Source organism: Manacus vitellinus, unplaced genomic scaffold (assembly GCF_001715985.3).
Source record: "Manacus vitellinus isolate BGI_N305 unplaced genomic scaffold, ASM171598v3 scaffold_2_pilon, whole genome shotgun sequence".
NCBI classification, from domain to species: Eukaryota; Metazoa; Chordata; class Aves; order Passeriformes; family Pipridae; genus Manacus; species Manacus vitellinus.
The window spans coordinates 25868638-25887210 of record NW_021940208.1 but is presented as its reverse complement, the minus strand read 5'-3'; positions in this window follow the sequence as shown (position 1 = coordinate 25887210).

Below are 18573 nucleotides of genomic sequence, written 5' to 3'. Positions count from 1 at the left end.
ACTATTTTTGTCAATATATTTAAATAACTTCTGATGTAAAGATAACACATTGCCTTACTTACCCCAAAAAATTGAAGTTCTTAAAAATATAAACTCTAAGATAAAGTTTATTGAATACATTTACGCAGATAACAGTTTTCCAATAAACAAATTACTACATTTCAATTCTTTCTGCTAAGATGACAAATTGAGAGTGCATTCAATTAACAACAGATTTCCATTGTGCAAGTTATACCAATAAAAGCTGATGGCAACTTTTTTTCTTTCCTATTACATAGGCTTTATTGTCCTTCCTATGTTTTTCTTTTGGAATACAGTAAAACTTGCTTATGTGTTTTTCTGCACTCTTGTTTTATTAGCTGTGGTTTATAATGATGTAATTTCTCTTCAGTCAGTTTGAAAATCTAGAATTAGTAGGATTGAATGTAAAAATTAAAATTTGAAAAATTAATGATATCGGAAGTCAAACAGTCATTTGGTAGATAAGAAGTTGACTGGATGGATGCAGACAGAGTTGTGATCGATGCCTCTATGTCCAGGCGGGGATTGGTGATGAGTAGTGTCTCTCAAGTCACTGTCTTGGGACCGGTGTCCTTCAATATTTTCATCAATGACACAGACAGTGGGATCAAGTGCACCCTCAGCAAATTTACAGATGACATGGAGCTGAGTCATGCAGTTGACACAACAGAAGAATGGGATGCCATCCAGAGGGACCTGGACAAACTTGAAAGTGAGCCCACAAGAACCTCATAAGGTTCAACAAGCCCAAGTGTGGAGTACTGCACCTGGTTTGGGGCAGATATGAGTACAGACTGGGAGAAGTAGTCACTGATAGCAGTCCTGTGGAGAAGGATTTGGAGGTTCTTGTGGATGAAAATCTGAACATGAGCCGAAAGTCAATAGTGCACACTCACAGTCCAGAAGGCCAAGCACTACCTGGTCTACATGAAAAGACACATGGACAGCAGGTTGAGGGAGGTGATTCTCCCTCTCTAATCTGCACTTATGAGAGCCCACGTTGACTATTGCCTCTAGGCCTAGGTTTTCCAGCACAAGAAAGATGTGGACTTTTAGAGTGGGCCCCAAAGACGACCTGAGGGCTGGAGCACCACTCCTATGAAGACAGGCTGAGAAAGTTGGGGCTGTTCATCCTGGAGAAGAGAAGGTCTCCAGATAAAGTCTCCAGGAAGACCCTATTTTGACCTTACAGTACCTTAAGGGGGCTTATAAAAAGAACGGAGAGGGACTTTTTATGTGGACAGAGAATGACTAGAGAAGTGGGCAATGGATTTAAGCTGAAAGAGGGCAGGTTTAGATTAAATATTAGGAAGAAATTCTTTATTGTGAGGGTGGTGGTGAGGTACTGGAACAGGTTGCCCAGAGAGGCTGTGGCTGCCCCATCCATGGAAGTGTTCAAGGCCAGGATGGATGAGGCCCTGAGCAACCTGATCTAGTGAATGATATCCCTGCCCATGGAAGAAGGGTTGGAAATAGATGATCTTTAGGGTCCGTTCCAACCCAAATCATTCTATGATTCTATGATTCTATTAAACAGAAAATAAATCAGTAAATGTTAGAGTAATCAAACCTTTGGCATACTGATATAGACAAGAGTTTTATTATAAGAGTTTATATTTTATTATAAGAGTTTATAGTTTAGAATTTTATTACTAGAAAAATATCTATGATTACCTGTATACAGTACCAAGGTTACAGTGAACAAGGTGAAGATGATGGACTGTGTAGTTAAAGAAATAGTATATAAATCCAGAAAGGTGGCATGTTTGTACAGTGCAGTATTTATATGTCACATCGAGTAGTGTATGTAATGCTGAAATTATAATGCAAGAAATACAGTAGCTATGCTTGAAAGTGACAGGTATTAAAGATTTATAAGAGGTTGAAGAAACTGATTCTGGTTTGATAGACAAAATGTCCTAAACTGAGTTATTAAAATTCTGAAGTGTAATGATGAAAAAGATCCAGATATCTTTTGAATAACACTGAAAATGCATCTGTATGTTAATATATATAATTACACATATGACCGTAAATGTTATGATTTTACTATCTACCAACTACAAACAGCCTCATCTCTTCTCTTTTATGCTGTTTCAATCCCAGTTCAGTCTTAAAAACTTTGTTCAACTATTGATCCACATTGGCCCAAAATGAGAACTAATCAATTTAGATGGCTTGTCTGTCAGAAGTCTTGCATTTTATGCTTTTCTTTTTGTTGCTTCTATCAATATATTTCCTTAGTGATACCTTATAAGGAGCCAGAAAAGCAATCTATGTAATTATAGATTCCTTAGTAGAATTTAGCAACCTTACCTTAACTTTTATTTGTATGGTTAAAAAGATAATGGTATCAGATTAATACAAAATATATAATTAACATACAATATATAATAGCATATAAATAATATTTAATTAGATCATAATTTCAAAATAGTATTAGAAATATATATATACACATATACAAGTACTATGAAAAGCTTTATTAACACTGAAATAAATCATAATCTGCATGAGAGACTCAGATAAAATATTTTATTTTAGAAAATTTATTTATTATGTGAGTGACATTCTCTTTGTTTTTACAATAAATCAGTTCATTGAGTGAAAATGAAGGGATTCACAAAATATTGCTTTTACATAACTGTTTGAAACAGTTATTAGAGTTTATAGTAAGGTAGTGCTTATTTAATAAGAAGCTGCATAAGTTTCAATTTCAGAGTTCCTTTACTTAAAATATCTCTTTAGACTTTTAGGACCTTGGGATTTCTTGTTTAATGTTGAGCATTTTAGAACTGTCTTAGAACAATATGCATAGTCACAGTACTATGTAATTAAATTATAAATTACTTTTTTTTAGTTAGGTATGGAATATGCAATGCCTTTTTTAGAAAGTTTTGTGTATTTCTAAATACAAAATGAGAAATTCAGCAAATAAAAGGTGAAAAGCGAGAAATAGCCTTTCTCCCATAACAGGAAAAAGGAGCAGATCCTCTCCCTTTTCATTATTTTTCACTGATGTGACGCAAAGGGCTTAGCCAATAACTTGAGGGGTAAAACAATGCAGAAGGAATCTTTGAATATACAGTTGTTGAATCAATCAAAACCTCACCTCCCACCACTAATAAGATTATTTTCTGGAATGAATATTTTTTTTCTTCATTTTAAAGGGAAGTAACCCGCTGCATTGCAGTCACCTTGCTCTTCTCTCATAGCACAGAGTGTAGTTGGGGGAAGTCAAGGGCTGACAGAAACATATTCCTTTGGTGAGTCCTATCTGGGAATTTGGGACCAGTGAAAATGACAGTTTTCCAGACCTTGGAGAGCTTCTGTTCTTCCAAATGATCTAAGTTTTAGGAAATGAAAGTGTGTACTTGTGTCATACCACCTTCAATCTCCCTTTAGGGATAAAAGTTACAGAATAACAGAATGGTTGAGGTTGGAAGGGACCTCTGGAAGTCATCTGGTTCAGCCCCCCTGTTCAAGCAGAAGCACCTAGAACTGAGCGTCCAGGAACATGTCTAAACTCCTTCTAACTATCTTAAAGGTGGGAGATTCCGCAGCCACTCTGGACAACCTGTGTCAGAGATCAGTTACTCTCCCAGTAAAAGTGTTTCCTGACATTCAGACAGAACATTTTCTGTTTCAGTCTGTGCCCATTGCCTTTGGTCCTGTCACTGAGTAGCATTGAAAAGAGCCTAGTTCTGTCTTCTTTGCAGCCTCCCTACAGGTATTTATGCGCATTGGTAAGATCCTTCCTGAACCTTCTTTTCCAAAGTGAACAGGCCCATCCACTTCTCAGTCTTTTTGATTATGTGTGAGCTGCACCAGTCCCTTCATCATCTTTGTGGCCCTTCTTTGGACTCTCTCTAGTATGTCCATGCCTCTAGGGAGTACAGGACTGAACACCGTGAGGGAACACTTCAGGATGGAACAGTTCCGGCTGTGGAGAGAAGTGCGCAGCGATTGGCGGGACTTTGTCGTGTGGACTTTGTTGTTATTATGTGGTTTCGTTGTGTTCACACTGCACAGTGCACAGCCTGGACAAGCCCAGGGTTGCCATGGGTTTGCCCCCACTCCTCCCCCTTTTGCCAGTGTCCCTTATGCTGCTTTGTCCCTCTACTTGTTGATCTCATGCTCCACCCTATGTTTTGGCCCGTCTGGCTCCCAAGTGGATAAAAGGAGAGTGGGCACGCCTGAATAAACAACTCTGCTTGCACCCTTCCTCATGTCCCGTCCCCCCTTCGGACCGCGACAGAACACAGGACTCCAGATGTGGCCTCACCAGTGCTGAGTAAAGAGGAAGGATCAATCTCTCTTTGTTTTTTGGGATGGACGATTTGATCTTGGAATAGGTGGTCCTTGAATATTAAGCAACTTTTATGGGCCTCTCTTCCTGTAGTCAGTTGTAGTTGGTCTCCCACTGTCATGGTTTGAAAGCTCCCAAAAATCCAATTTCCAAGCGCCCCACAATTTGTTTCAGTGTAAGAGAAGTTTTCAGACGGGCACAATTCAGCATGGGGGAATTATATCAAAATGTATTACTAACAGAATAAAAACTATAGAAACTAAAAACCAAATAAATACACAGTATTAATACAATTTCTACCATCCCTGGGGCCCTCCCACATCAATTCAGAAGAAGAACCTTCAGGACGATAGCTAAAGTCTCTGTCTCATTGGGGTATGGGAGAAGGGGTCTTCTACACCCCCACCAGCTGCTCAGCCTCTGCCAAGGTCTCCTCCTGGGCTGCAAGAAAACACTTGCTTCACCAAGTCTGGATCACGAGCTACAGGGAGTCAGCTTTTGAGTCCTTTCCCCCTGCTTTGTGAATGTTCCTCCCAGGGAGTAACATTCAGGAATTTCTCCACTTCAGGTCCACTCTTCTCCCCAGGTTGCAGGATTTTCCAGGTTTTTGCTCAGTCTTATACCTCAAATAGCTTTCATCAAAGTCCTTACCCAGAAAAAGCCTACTTAGTTTCGCTTCTCTCTATCTCAGCTGCAGCAACAGCTTGACTTGCCACGTGGCAAGGGGAGGCATCCCCTGCATTCCTCATCCTTTGGGTTTTGGCTGCCCTTGTCCAAACCCCATGTAGGGCACCTCCAAGCCCTTGGCCCATCTCTCTTCTACTTCAGTCTCTACTCAAGTTTCTCTTTCCCTTCCGCCATTGTGGGGGAGGTAGTAATGAGACTGCTTGAAGTTTCTCTCTCCTGTGCCTGGAATTCTTTCTGCTCTGCTTCACCAGGATTGCCACTGCTGACTCCCTCATTGATGGGGGGAAACGGCAAGGAACTGCCACAGCCCTGGTCAAAACGTCAGAGCCGCAGGGTGCTTAGGGGCACCCTGAAATCAGGACTCCCCTCGGCTACCTCATGGCTCCAATTCTCTCTTCCAACAACTTCTGGTCTGTTGTAATATGCTAATTTCACAGGAGCGAATTGTGGCTTCTGATTGGCTCTACACCAAGAACAGTACCTCTGGGGTTAACCACTTTCTAGCCCCAGGGGAGGCTAGACGAGTGAAACCACGACACCCACCAAACCCCAACAGAGCACAGAGAAAACCCTCTAAAGGAAAAAATAATACGGAAAAGCAAAAGCTATAGCAGAAATATATATATTTTACATATGTCATAGATATATACAGTTAAAATACTATGTACATATAAACACAGGAACCCCAAACAGTTCCAAAAAAGGGAGAAGGAGAAGGGAAAGGGAAAAGGGAAAAAGGGACAAAAAGGGACAAAACCAAAACAGATATGCACAATTGAAACCCAGGAACTAGCAAAATAAAGAACTAGCAAAATGAAATCTCACCATTTCCCTTGAGAAAAGCAGGATCGCGCTAGACACGACCAATACTCTCCACCTCCCGCGTGGCAAACAACAAACCTGAGCAGGCCTCAACTCCCAGATAAGCAAGACCAACTGCAGGGACCTGCTGTCTCCCAAGTTCGTCACAAGAGAAGAGAGGAAGAGGTCTCTCTCTCCATCTTATTTATACTTCTATTTACATAAAGGTATAGGATGGAATACTTCCTTAGTTTTGACCTCAATTACCAAGGAAGGCCTAAAAATCGAACTACTACACTTGCTCCCCAAACCTTGTCCCTTAGGACTCTTCCAAACAGTCCTTCGAGCAGGTCAAAGTCTCTCATCCTGAATCCATGGTTGTGAGCTTACTCTTAACCCTTCTTCCTGCCCTCAGGACCATCTCATATTTACTACAACCTAGGCTGCTTTCAACCTAGACATCCCCAACAAGCCTTTCGTGTTTGAGAGTATGAGGTCCATCAGAAAAACCTCTTTTTTGGCTCCTCCATCACTTGAATGATGATCAGTGATCTCCAGAAAGCTCCTGGACTGCTACCCCTCTGCTATTTTGGAATACAGTAGAAGGATTTTTTTGTTTGTTTTGTTAAAAAAAATCCTGATATGTTTCTGAAGGATGCCACTTTTTTCACCTTTACAAACACTTATAGGTGAGAAAATGTTTTCCATTCATTTAGCACCTTTTTTCCTAGATCCATACCTTTGTCTGCTTACTGACTGTTGTCATCAGAGTCACTGGAATAGAGTAAAGGGCTTTTCCCCTTTATTGCATAACCTACAAAAAGGTTTCAAGTTGGAAAAGACTCCCCACAAAAAGAAGACATTTTGTCAGGAGGTACATCAGGAGACACTACTGTTAAGTTACTTTAAGTCTTATTATTGCAATAAATTTATCCTCAACTTCCCAAGTGAGTGTTTTATTCCCAAATATTCCTCCCAGTCCTCTTTTATTCAGAGAACAGCAGAAGTAAATGAGTAAGTCAACTGAAGATCCTAAACTGACAGACTTAGTCATTGATGCTAACCTTTATAAACCCTATAGACTCCTCTTCAAATAACTGCTCCTTAAGGAGACATAACCCAAAGTTATGATCCCTTTTAGAGGAGAATATTTACCACAGACATTGGAACAAGAGACTGTTTTCTTCTAGTGTTTGGGATGGTCTCATGTAGTACTGTTAACTTTAGAAAAATAAACACATTCATCAATTTTATTATCAAATGTATCATCCTTGGTTGCTAAAGATAGGCTTTTAAATATGTAAATAGAAAGGAGATTAATTACCAAAATTCTCTCTGGCTCTGACTAACTGGGTTGTTTGGGGGGGGTTGGATTTGTTTGGGCTTGGGGGTTTTTTGGCAGGGGGTTGTGGGTTAATTTTATCATAGCCTTTTGTATATACAGAATATATAGAATTATGTGCCTATGTATAGACATCATGTGTCTGGCTTTCAGGCACTCCTGTTTAAAAGTCTTGTGCATCACTTCATTGAGTCCATCCTTCATTCATTTGCTTATAGACTCACAGTTTTTTGCACTTCTCAAATATAATTACTAGGTGAGGTGTGTTGACCTTGGTTGGTTGCCAGATGCCCACCCAGTTGCTCTATCACTCCCCTTCCCAGGCGGAGAGGGGAGAGAGTAAGATGGAAAACAACTCTTGGGTTGGGATAAGGCAGTTTATTTAAACTAAAAGCAAAGTGAAAGCTTGTGCATGCAAAAGCAAAGCAAAAGACAGCAGGGTTTATTCTCTACTTCCCATCAGCAGCGATGGTCGACCACCTCCGAGCAGCAGGACTTGAGCACGCATAATGGTATCTTAGCAGGCAGCCATTGGAGACAATGAATGCCTGCCTTCCTGCTCCTTCCTTAGCTTTTATATCTGAGCTGACATCATATGGTCTGGAATATCCCTTTGGTCAATTTGGGTCAGCTGGCCTTCTTGTGTCTCCTCCCAGGATCTTGCCCTCAATTGAGGAAGGAATTTTACAGTGTTGGTGCTGTGCTCAGCAGTAGATAAAACATCGAAGTGTTATCAACACCCTTCTAGCTGCCAATGCAAAGCACAGCACTGTGAGGGCTACTATGGGGAAATGAACACCATCTCAGACAGATCCAATGCGTAAGGCTATAAACACTTTCAGAGTTCACTTTCAAAATTTTAAGATATAGTTAGATGTATCAAGCAATAATTAATCTTTAAAGTCAGCAAAGGGGATTTCATTCATGTTGGTATCCACTTCTAAAGAGGTAAATTACTGCTATTTCTCTGTAGTTCATTGAAGGGAGCCATAGTTCCTCCATACGGAAGCTTTACATATTTGCCAATAATTTAGTTTTTAATAGGTCTGTCAAGTTAGTTCATATAAATTTATTCATGAGATGGAAACATAAACCTCTGAAACTATATCTTAAATTCAAAATATTTTCCCTAGAGAATCTGTGGTAATACATAACTGGTGTTCTTCCTTCTACACAAATAAACTAAGCTCTCAGTTATATGACTCCATCAACCATTTCATATATTTTATTTAACAGCAGCTTAATTTGAGTCAGCGGGTATTTTCATCCTAAGCCCTCCTTTAAATGTAGAGGGAGAGATGACATTTCTCCATCAGGGAAACACAATGATGCTCGAGGATTTTATTGTCTTTCTGTGAATACCTGTAGATACTTCTGAGGTGATCTAAAGGTTCTTACATTCATCCCTTTTCCACAGAGATTTTGTTTCAGATTATCTCATGCTCTTTTATTCTTTCTTTCTGTGTAGATAGAGGAGTGGCTAGATCAGATGAGAAAGCTGCCTGAATCTTTACACTATGTTTGAACATGAGAAATAATTTCTGCCATACACATGTTATGAGTAAAACACTTATTTGCATTCCTCTACTTTTATGCAACCTTTTACCAATATAAAATCTATGTCTTATTAAGCTCTGGCTTAGATGCTTCTTTTAGAGCATTCTTTTCTATGGCAATGAGACTTTATTAGAGAAGGTATAAAAAGCATGGCATTGCAATAACAATATGTGTTTTGGTAAACCATTTCTATGTGTTATTTTCTAAACCTGGAAACATGGTATATAGCCTGGTTTTGATGTAATTTGTATTGAAAGAACTCTGTTAACTTCAACAGGAGTAATTTCAGGTTTATATTAGACAAAACAATCAATCAATTAGAATAATTATTACAGTGCCTCATATACAATGTAGTTCTCTGGGGGTGGCTTTTTCTTTTTTGTGGCAAACTAAACTAGTCCTGCAATTTTTTATGCACAGTTCTTTATGAAGGAAAAAAGCAATTGTTGAGTCTTCCTCCCAACCACACCCACCCATTCTCTCTTAATTTTCTATTGTCCACATAAACTTCCCTTAAACTAATGGTGCAGAATATTTGGTGGAGGAGGCAGAGTCAACACATCTTCAGCAACTGCTCTTTTTCAAGTATAGTCAGAGGACAAAAATAAAAAAAAGTTTTAAGCAACTCATTTTTATACTTAACAACATTTCTTCCAAAGAGCTTCACTTTTTACAACCAGGCAGAAAATCCCCTGAGGTGGCAGGTTGAATGAAGTATATATTTAGTTGAATGCAGACTGAAGCACTTGCTTTCCCAGTATTTCCCATTGGTACTGCAAGGACAGAGGAGAAGGAATACATCAGACTGTGCACTTAACATCATGTAGAAATCCAAGTAAATGCAGGGAATGCCATGGAGGTTAGAGATACGAAAAATCTGAGAAATTCAGCATCAACCTAAGGTGTAAATTTAACCTCTCTTAGATCAAACCATCTCAAGGTATTATTTATGAAATTTGATACTCTACTTGGCATAATGTAATTATATGAATGCTGTTTGTTTGCTGGTTTAGCTGCCAGACTTACATAGGTTCCCTTACTTAAGATAATTTTGATAGCTATAATAAGGTTAGTGAAAGAAGTTGGGGTTTTCTCAGTAATACATTGTATGTTTCTGCTTAAGTTTCAAGACTACTTTAAGTTGATCAATTACATTAAAAAGAGATCTGAAATGCCTGCAGTGTGAAGTTCTCCTAATCAATAGGCTGGTGGTGAAGTGGTGGGGCAAGTTAGTCTCTCCATGAGCATCTCAGCACAGAACAAGCTGTGCATGAGCCAGCAGGGTGCCCTTGTGGCCTAGAAGACCAATGGTATCCTGGTCTGTATTAGGAAGAGCAGTGCCAGTAGGTCAATGGAGGTGCTCCTGCCTTTCTATTCAGCTCTAGTGAGGCTGCATCTGCCGTGCCCAGTTCTGGGCTCCTCACTACAGCAAACACACAAAGCTCCTGGATCAGGTCCAACAGAGGCCTACAAAGATGATTAAGAGATTGGATCATCTGTCTTACGAGGAAAGGCTGAGGGAGTTGGGTCTATTCAGCCTTGAAAAGATAATTGACTGAGAGGGAACCTTACTAATGTATATAAGCATCTGAAAGGGAGGGTGTCAAGAGGATGGAGCCAGGCTCTTTTCTGTGGTGTCAAGCAATAGTATAAGAGGCAATGAGGAGAAACTGATGCACAGGAAGTTCCACCTGAAAATGAGGAAGAACTTATTTGCTGTGCAGGTGATTAAGCACTGGAACAGATTGTCCTGGGGGACTGTGGAATCTCTCTCTCTGGAGTAATACTGTAATACTGGACACAATCTTGTGTAATGTGCTTGAGGATGACCCTGTTTGAGCAGGGAGGTTCTGTTGGATCAGATCACTGTGGTCCATTCCAACCTCATCCACTCTGTGATTCTGTGATTTCATGAGGTCAGCAGGTACCTGGATGAAGGAGTACAAGTTTTGAAAGAACCTGCTGAAATTGTTTTGGAAGGAATAAACACAGAAGAAATGAACATTACTCAGTATGTCATAAAGAAATGGCCTAAAGGGTAGATAATATAATCTGAAACATAGACAGGGAGTCTAGAAGAAATCTACTGGAGGAAGAGGAAATGAAGGAGAGTCACAACCAGCCACATTTTTGAAGGAAAAAATTTTTACTGTGACAGTATGTATCCCAGCACATATACTTTATCCCTATTATGATAGTCTATAGGTCATACAAAATAATTCCTATACAAGGAAGAAAATGCACTTATTTACTAAATTTGAAGATAAAAAACATTCCTAAAGTGTGTAAGAGTCAATCACACATGTAAAGTTTGTTATAAAGACCTACAGGTTCCAGTTTGTCAGTGATGCAGAAGACAAAACATAGCTATTACCAGCAACCTTCATCCAAGATTTAGTGTGGGTTTTTTTCATAAACTTCAGTAGACTACTTTTAATTAAAAGGGGAACTTTATGGGAATTATGTTTAGCCAGAAAGATAATAACAGTTATCAACACAATAATTTTCCATTTTCATTTGCAGAAATTTCATTCAAAAAAGATGGACAAGTGCTGCCTCTTGACAGAAAAGAACAAAGATGATGTTAGACAGAGAAAACATGTGGAATGTGGCTTCTCCTGAGCTAGACCAGCAACTACAAAAAGAAGTATACTACAGGGGTCTATGACCATTTCTATTGCTCCCTCTGAACTCTTTATCAAAACGTTCACTGTTTCTACATACTTGAAGATATCTTCTCCTCAATTTCACTTTTCATAGAAGTATATAATTTCATGTTAAAATCATTGTACACTGATCTTCTTAGAATCACAGGAATTAAAAAAGGAAAATACCCATTGGGATAGATATGAATTCCACTACCAGTAATGTCCAGTTAGCTTAAAAAAACCTGAACTTCCAGACTAAACGTCCTATTCAAATATATTTCACCAAAAATGTGGAAAGTGCATGAAGACCAGTTTATTCCTAAGTCCTTGTGACGATGGTACTTAGGGACATTGCTCCTAAAGAACTCATGAGAGAAGTGAAGGCATGAAACTTTGTAGCTCAATGTCCTTCAGTATGAGAGTTCACACTGTTCTTCTGTACAGTCAGAAAGAACTGAGTGTCCCTAATATTAAAAGTCCTTCTGAAATTCTTTCTGGTGTACTATAGGTCTGCTGTGCTCTCAGGACCATGTCTGTGCCAAAAGTGCTTAACATAAGGTAGACTTTTCACCTTAGTCAATATTTAGTCAAGCTGTACAGATTTAGTTCTTTTAATCTTTACTCATAAATCAATCTGGTTATTTTTTGCTACTTACGTGTAAATTCCTTCCAATTTGTCAATATGTTTTTGGTAATGTGGTACCCAGAATTGAATATAAACAGTTTAAACAACTTGCAAATAGCTGTACTATTCTTATTACTATTGCTATTAACTACAAACAATTTGTATTACAAATATACCCATCAGACCAAAGTTTATCATTAAAACTTTGATTTGGTATTGACAATCAGTTGCAAGATTAATCAATTGTAAATATTTTTCACACCATAAAATACTTGGTGCTGAGTTACCCTCGCCTAATTACCTGTACATTAGGTAGCTAGGTGAAACTTCTTTATGAAAAAAGTCCTCTGAAAATATGCCTTGATATGTCTGTATTGCCTTTTGATTCATTTAAAATCAAACATGAGCAGAACAGATTAGAAATGAGAAAGTCACAGCAGATAGTTTCATAGCTGCCAGTACTATTGTGAAGCAGAGCACTCAGGAAACATTTACAAAAGTATTTTGCAAAGGCATTTTCAACACCTTTCAAATTAATATGTTTAGGATGTGATAGATGTGAAATCTCTTTGACTCAAAGAGCATTTCAGTGACTTTTGGAAGTCCTTGAAGACTGTAAGAACAGACATGAGCCTGGCATAAATTAATTTTTCTATGTATCAGCTTTACATACAAACTGCAGACAGCTTCAAGGAGTGCCTGGAAATGCAATGAGTGTCTCAAATCTCCTCTTGCAAGTCCTTTAAAAGAATTCAAATAAAAGGTATGTTCTCTTTGTTCAAGAAAATCTTATTCTTGTGACTCAGTAGTGTGTTGTATATATTCTGGCTAATAGGCGTTCCAAAAATCTTTCGCAAAAAATTCATGAGGTACCCTAAAGCTAAGTAGAATATTATTTGCAAAGGACATTTATATGATAAGTACTGTTGTTACTCCCTACATGTTTCTAAGATGTAGGCAAGAGATTTACCTGATCACCTTTTTCTCTAGGAACAGTGGCAGTACTTTTATTCTAACAATTTAGGAAAGTGTTACAGCACCAGTTGGTAAATGAGTAAATATCAAATGTGAAGGAGTCCTACCAGTCAATATGATGTAGAGCAATCCTCTGCAAGCAGTTAGCATGAGAAGTGTTGCTGTATAAGCATAGCAAAGATACAACTATGAAGCCTGACACTACCCAAACTGCTGGATTCTTCAGTAAGTCTGGAAAATGTTTCTGTAAGCATATGCCAATACCTGAGGTAAGGTTTGTTTCAAGGCAGTGAAGGTACAAACGGAGTGAGTCTGCAAAAGTGAGTGAGAACAGTAAATTACATTCCAAGAACAATAGACTCGGGTAGTCTTAGCATCACTAAGATCACTAAACCTCTTCAAGAAAAAGAACATTAAAATCACATGTATATAAAATTAGTGTTATCTGGAGAATTTCTGAAATAGTTGAGTCACAGTTCTTCTCATATTCAGTATTCCGTCAAAAAGGAAGTTATTGGTTTGAACATTATTCAATCTATGATGGGAATGGTGCTTCTGGTTCTTTTCACAAGCTGTTGTAGAACAAAAGCAATGCTATTAAAGCTGATGAAGTCAAACACTGATGAAACCAGAAACTGTTTGATGAGAATCCAGCCCAAATTACTGGGGCTTTACAGAACCTTTATTGTATGTCAGTACCTAGAAAATACAAACAAATTTAACTGAGACAAAATCAGTGACAGGAGAGCAAGTGTTTATGGAGTATATAGTATAAAAAGTCATGGCATTCCTGCCTGTTGATGTACACTGGAAGTAAAACTGTAGTGGGAGTTTTAGGAAATGGCATTTTCTCAGAGTTTAGCATAAAGCTGAATCTCAGAGATGAAAAAAACCTCAGCTTATCAAGATGTTTTGTTTTTCCATTCCCACTAATCCACAACCATTGAGGTATTTACTGTTTCTGGAATTACAGATGGGGATTTCAGTGAGATTATTTTCTTTGGAAAAAAGTAGTTTGAACATTAAATGATCTGATATTAGCTTATCTGAAATGTAATTAGCATTTAATTGTAATTAGGTGTGTATGTCAGCAGGAATGGCTTCAAATTTTATTACTTTTCATGAAGAGTTGTGGTTACGAGCAGCTACCTACTGTTGTTTTCTAATGTGATGCATGAGTAATGTCTCTAAAAGAATGTTATCCATAAGCTTACTCTTTCCTACCCTGTACCTAGGTACAAAGAAAAGTTATAGACTAAGCACACAAAGGAAGACTAATTGCAGTGGCAAGGAAGGAGCAATTTAAGGTATTTTAATACATTAAAATTGTCTCATAATCAATTAATGATTTCTTCACACATTATTTGCTGATGAGATTTTTTTTTTTACTTCAAGTAGGTAATATTTGCAAAACAAAAAGGATTACAACATTTCTTTTTTTTCATAGGTAAGTTTGATGGGGTGGATAATAAAAAGAATCTGAAAATATTTATCTTTTTTTAAATTACTTAAATTTTTGTTCTTATTTATTCAAAAGTTAAGAGAAATACTATTTCACTTGAAGCATGTGAATTCTGCCTTTGATGCAAGTGCACGAAATTAATCACATACTTTACTGGATTAAATCATATATTGACTTCACTGGTCTGCCAGGAAAGGAAAGAAGCTGCAGTCAAAGCCAAGTAGTATAGGTTTATCTTGTGTACAAGATCTTTGTAGCAATGTATATAAATCTGAATGACAATTGTATTAACCTGGCGTATGGCAGTGATAAAATAAGAAAAAAAAGTCACACAGTAGTCAATATCATATGTTCACAGACATATATATCTCTTCTGTAGTCTTGCCAACAGCAAGCAGACGTGCAATATCACAGGATCATTAAGAAATCATTAAAATTGGATTTGATTGGAAGCTGGCAAACATTGTCCCAATTTTCAAGAAGAGCAATAAACTAGACCCTGTCAGTCTCACTTCATTGCCTGGTAAAGTTATGGAGAAGATTATTCTGGGAGGTATGGAAAAACACCTGAAAGACAAGACAGTCGTTGGTCACAGCCAGCGTAGCTTCAGGAAAGGAAAGTCCTACTTATCCAACCTGATTTCCTTTTATGACAAGGTAACCCACCTAGTTGATCAAGGGAAGCCAGTTGATATAATCTTTTTGGATTTCAGTAAAGCTTTTGATACTGTCTCTCATGAGATCCTTCTGGACAAAATGTCCAGCACACAGCTGGATAAACACATCATGCAGTGGGTGAGCAATTGGCTCCTTCTTCATTGATTCCTTTTCCACTTCCTTTTTTAATTTAATTTTTATTTATAGTGCTTATTTTCTAGAAATATGCCCAGCAAATTTACCTTATTTTTATAATATCCATAAATTAGGAATAACTTTTTATATAATTCTACAAACAGTCTGCAATAGTCACACTTCTCTCATATGATTTGAGGCATCTGTCATGTTGTACTATATTATTTTTATTTCCATTATTTCCTTTTCTGGGTCTCGATAATTCTTGATCTATGTCTCTATTGAACTCTAACAAACTTTTATAAAAAGTTAGGATAAGCATTATGAAATTATGGATATGTTTGTATAGTGGTTCTCTTATATACTTCTGAAAAACTTTAGCAGCATTTATATTAGTATCAGTCACCAGCTGTTCAAAATGGTCATCCAGAAACATGTCTAACTACTTTCCTAATTAATAAATAAATAGTTATACATAAATTCCTTCTGTCTAGACATGATCAACATTTCAAATGCTGTTTTCATCCCTAAAGCTAATGTGTTTCCCAAAATGGGGACATTATATCGACATGCACTCCTGCCACCATGTGCAGGAATCTGTGCTGCTGTTTCCTCAGTCATATATCTGCCTCACTTTAATGCCTGTCATGTCTTTTCTTTCTTCCTTAGAACTCTCTAGATTTATATTTTGTGTTGTATAACTCTACCATATCACTTTCCCTAATATAAGAGTGCTTCGTTTTCTGGAGAAATGCAGAATGAGATATTGTGACTGTGAAATTGTTTTTTCCCAATAATATTGCATACAATAATAGTCTTATAAACACAGTCAATTGAGGATCAAATATAACCCATATCAGTACAAAATAAAATTTCTCTTCTCCTTCTTCTCTTTCTAACATACTGTGTAGCAGGAGGAAAGCTGACCCATACAATGTAGACAGACAAATGATTGACAATGCTCAGGACCCATAGCATATTTTTAAACTGATCACCTCAAAAGCAACGAAAGCAACGTACTTTGCCTTTTTTTTTCTTGTAGTCCTCTCCAACATGGTATTTTGGAGATAGTAATGGGGGCTTTCAGTAAAATCAACCAACAAGAACTTCTCTTCAGACTGTGATGGCTTATAAGCTTCTCTGAATATCAAAGCAGTTAGTGAGGTTTAGATGGAAAATTAGAATAGAGAGCCAAAGGACAGTAGCTGCTAACTGAGAAAAGTGCAAGAAACTGGAACTGGCACTTAGTTATCTTTGATACCTCTACTACTCTGTCAAACCTGGCTAGAACCAATATATTAAAAAGCCCTAGTAGCAGGGAAGAGACATATAGATACACAGACAAATGTACACACAGATCTTGCTCCCATAATGAACGCTGCTACAAAGCCTATTTGGCTTGTGTGTGAAAGGGATGTTCCATGCAGCTCAAAGGGCCAGCACACACCATGATGAGTGGCCATATCTGTGTGAAGCAGAAAGGACATTCACTGGGCTTACATCGAGATATACCTCATTTATAGTCTGGATGCTGCAGAAGTGCTTTGTGTTGCTTCCTCAAGCACACACAGTCCCAAGTAGGTTAAAGAAACAAAGTCAAAGGCTATTTCATCCAAATGTTCCCCTGTTTATTGGACTGTTCAGTAGGAAATATGGCTCCATAAGGCACATCTATTTCCCCTATACTCTGTAGGCTGGAACAGATGGACAATACCAACCTCTAGCTGAATCAAAGGTAAATGCTGTCAGCTTGTTCTCTGTGATGCCTGAAAGAATGGCATTTCAACAGACTATGCATTGCCTTAGAGAGATCTTAAACGCCCCCAAAATTCAACCCCAAGATAGTGTTGTACTGGATGAAATTGGAGAAAAAAGCAGACAGAAATAAGTTGAAAGGAGGGTCCAGTGAAAATTTCATGTATAAGGCAGGATAGTTACAAGGGCACTAAGGGTTCACCAAATGTCTGATCAAGAACTAGACTTATATTTTCACACTTCTTGAAATCTAACAGCTCAGTCTGATTAATTACTATTTCTCTACTGAAAAACCTTTTCATCATATCTACATATACATATGTATGTATGCATATATGTGTATATTTTGGCAGTTTACCTTTGGCAGTTTAAAATAGTCCTTTTATGACATTCAATTTTACTTTTATCTTCATACATAAGGGGTTAGATTGACCTGGGTCTAGATCTTCAAAGAATTTTTCTTTCCATTTTAACCTATACCAAGGTGAAAGAAAGTACTATTTTCTCCTTTGAGTATTCTTCTCTCATTCTTGGAGTATTCTTCTCACATGTAAAAAAAAAAATTCTATTTTTGAATGTTTCCTCCCCAACATTTAAGGCATAAATCATCTCATAAGCATCTCTAACTAACCCCAGCAATGTAACAGTAGAGGGATATTTTAATGGATTTTTTTTGTGCTTATCCCTTTCTGCATTTTTTCTGCATAATGCAATGGGGTTTCTGGGGTATATAAACAAATCTAAGTACTTGCAAAAGTACCTAAGGTCTCCTATTCAAAACAAGGCTGTACTATTGGTGATGATCTACTAATGTCCATTTTAACAGTTCTTCCAGTAACCAAGCAATTGATCACTTCAAACTATATGTATTGAACAACGACCATGACTCCTGCTTGCATTTTTTTAAAGGAAGGATCTTTTGTGAGCTGACTCAAGGATTGTCAATTTTTCTAACTACTCATCCATGGGTAAAATCCTAAGATGCAAAATAAAGTATGTAATACAACAAAAGAATCTACTATCCGACAAAGAAACAGCATATTTTAAAGGGCTCTTCAATAATGACTGATAAATATAGATTTTATTTTTCAAAAAATTTATTCTGCTGTTTCAAATTAAAATATATTTTCCCTGAATTTTCTTTGCTTAGCTTTCACCATGACAGATACCATAAGCTAGGTGTGGAAGGGTACAGAGTGGAGATAAACATTCCTAGAAGTGAGAAATTATTCAAGAGGCAGCACAGGAGGATTAGAACTATTTCATAGCATAGGCAGTTTGGTACTTCTACAGTGAAGGCAGAAGAGAGAAGCAGGGCCATACTTAAACCTTGTCCTGATACAGCTCTCCAGGGAGACAGGATATACAAGTCGTGGATCCAATAAAAACTTCTAGGTGACTCTTCACCCAAGCCGAGTGATCTGTTGTTGTAAAAAGCACATTTTTTTAGATATTTTCTAGATATATCTGCAATGAAAAGCTACAATTTATTTTTCAGTTGTTTCACCAAACAGAAGTTTCTGACTAGCAAAAGTCAGTCATTAAAATGCAAATGTTGATTTAAACATTTATACTATTGTATATACCTACATTTAGGAG